At 30.6% G+C, this 2,479-nt stretch overlaps 1 long non-coding RNA gene across 2 annotated transcripts; it reads right to left on the minus strand.

Moving 5' to 3' along the window:
• Nucleotides 1-341: 341 nt before the first annotated feature.
• On the minus strand, nucleotides 342-2,178 carry LOC131623051 (uncharacterized). Of its 2 annotated transcripts, none has more exons than XR_009290122.1 (3): nucleotides 2,045-2,178; nucleotides 899-1,103; nucleotides 342-570 (listed from the first exon to the last, which is right to left on the minus strand). It is a non-coding gene; the product is annotated as an uncharacterized LOC131623051 (long non-coding RNA). The 2 variants fall into 2 exon arrangements; XR_009290121.1 differs by having other exon boundaries at nucleotides 899-952; nucleotides 2,045-2,153.
• Nucleotides 2,179-2,479: the final 301 nt, after the last annotated feature.

Genomic DNA, 2,479 nt, shown 5'->3' on the forward strand with positions numbered 1-2,479 from the left:
TATGACATATAGATGAATTTTATTTGACTTTATATGTCACTACAAAAAACGCTCCTGATTGCGGAGGTTTTTAAGCCATATACCGGGGGTTTTTGACCTCCACAAATTGTTTTGCGGGAGTTATAAAAATTGCCGCTTATACGATTCCCACAATTTATTTGCGGGGGTTTTCGGTAACTGCTGGTATCCAGTTCAAACTGAGGGGGTTTCATTTGCGGAGATTTGAAACCCCCGCAAATTATTTAAATTGTATAAAAAAAATTAATTGCAATATCCAAAATAGCCTTAAAAATATATATTAAATGAACATAAAAAGAAGATCAATAATCTTATAGGCTAGAATGATTCCATTTCAATTCCTTTAATTTTCCACCACGGGAAGGCAAAATAAAACAAAAGCAACACTAATACTTTTACTACTTTTCATTTCAGAACCAATAATCTAAAAATTAATCAGACTAACACAACAAATATATCATTCAAACTCCAGCTGTATATACTTTGCCTCAAACTCTAGTGATTTTAGCGTTGTCTCAGAAAATAAGCTTCACCCATACATGAGAATCCTACCTACAGTAACATCAATGGATAAGTCAAGGTAAGTGGTCCTATATATATCCATTGGTGCTGTATTTAACCAAGTTAAAATGACTTTGGTTAATACATAACTAAACAGATGAGAAAACCATGTGAAATAGAGAATAAATACTAGAAAAAATATAGAGAAGGAATTAGCAAGAGCAGTGTGTTTCTAATCTTATCAATTATTTGGACGAAAATGAATTTGTGTATCTTGGAATATTCCTTAGTTTAATATGAAATTCTCTTATACATGACTAATAAATTGTATAATACTAATGAGGCCATGAAAAAGAGAAACGAAAAGGACGATTATTACCTTGTAATTGTATAAATATTAGTAGCATGCTCCAAAAGTAAAAGTAATAGCACCCTGCCATAGACAATTTTGATTATTAAACATATATCCTAAAACAATTGTATGTGCCAAAAAAACTAGTAGCATGCTCTATGGAATAAAGTTTGTGACTTTATCTTCCTCATCTCACATTGCATATGCCAAAACAATTTATTATTGTCATTCCCTGCAATAGATTCTTTCAATCATTAACCATATATCTAACATATAAATTAGACATTTTCCATTACACAATTTCTAACATTCATCAATAAAATACATATTACTAGTGGACTTGTATTGAGATTGAGTGTCACAAACAAAGACAGAGGCAACATAGTGATTGTAGTTTAATTTTGGAAAACTTAACTCAATGTCACTAATCTTATATAACACAACCCAATAATTTAAAATTTGTGAGACATGTGAAATCTAAACAATTAACAAAATACTAACATGAAGTCATTATCACCAAACAAACATGATACTCCATTTGTATAAGAGTAAAAGTTCAAACAACAATTAGGAGAGTAAAATTTCTCTTACAATTCTTCATAGGTAGTTAAAGATGGACACTTCAAAAACCCATTACCACCTATAAAAACAAAAACATCCCACAAAAGAAAAGAGGGAATCCACAAAATCAAGCCCTTGTAATCCACTAGAACAACAAGAGGTGGCACTATTGGAAATTATAACATAAAAGAGGCTAAAGAATACATGAGATTTTGGTGAATACTGGTTTATACATAGAAGAGTCAAATCAACAGTCACATATAAGATTCAAACTATACATAAGAAATGTAAAACAAAACAATAGCTCAGTTAAAAAATAAAATTAACACTAAATCATAGAAAGGAAGAAACTGACATTTGCAGAAATTTATGGATTTCATAAACATGAACCCTAATTTGGGATTGACTTAAAATTTGATTGCATAAAATCAATCGTGTACCTGATAGTTTCAAATGAAATGGAACACATTAGGAGAAGAATAAGATGCTAGAAAAAAATGTAGCACTGAAGCACTAAAGAAATGAACAATACACATAAGAAAAAACCCTAAATTTTAATGTAGAATCCTTTCAATCGGGGGCGTGAGGATGAAGAGATGTAGAAAGACTTACCTTTTTGTCGAGAGAGGGCCGATCAAAGAGAAATGGTGGGTGAAGAAATCCAAGTAGAAGACGGAGGAGTGGGGAGAGACATGTGAGAGCGTGAAAGAATCTCCGGATAAGCTAAATGATTTTTTTTATGATAGGGTAACTGTAAAGTTAAAAGACATAGAATAATGTCTTTTTTTAATAATTTTTAAATGAAAAACAAAACAACGAATGAAATAAAGGGGAAATTTTACAAAGGTTTATAAAACCCCGTAAAATAATGAACATGAATGCTCTTAAAAATGTAAGCGTTCACTTTTTTATTAGTTTGAGGGAGTTTAATAAGACCTCCCCAAAATAATTGCTGCAATTAAGCTTATTTTTTGTAGTGTGTGTTTCATCCAATTTATGTTTTGAAAATTTGTACAATTGCATTGAATTATGTGTTTTAGAATTAAA

The sequence above is a fragment of the Vicia villosa genome, linkage group LG1, assembly GCF_029867415.1.
Source record: "Vicia villosa cultivar HV-30 ecotype Madison, WI linkage group LG1, Vvil1.0, whole genome shotgun sequence".
In the NCBI taxonomy this organism is placed as follows: domain Eukaryota; kingdom Viridiplantae; phylum Streptophyta; class Magnoliopsida; order Fabales; family Fabaceae; genus Vicia; species Vicia villosa.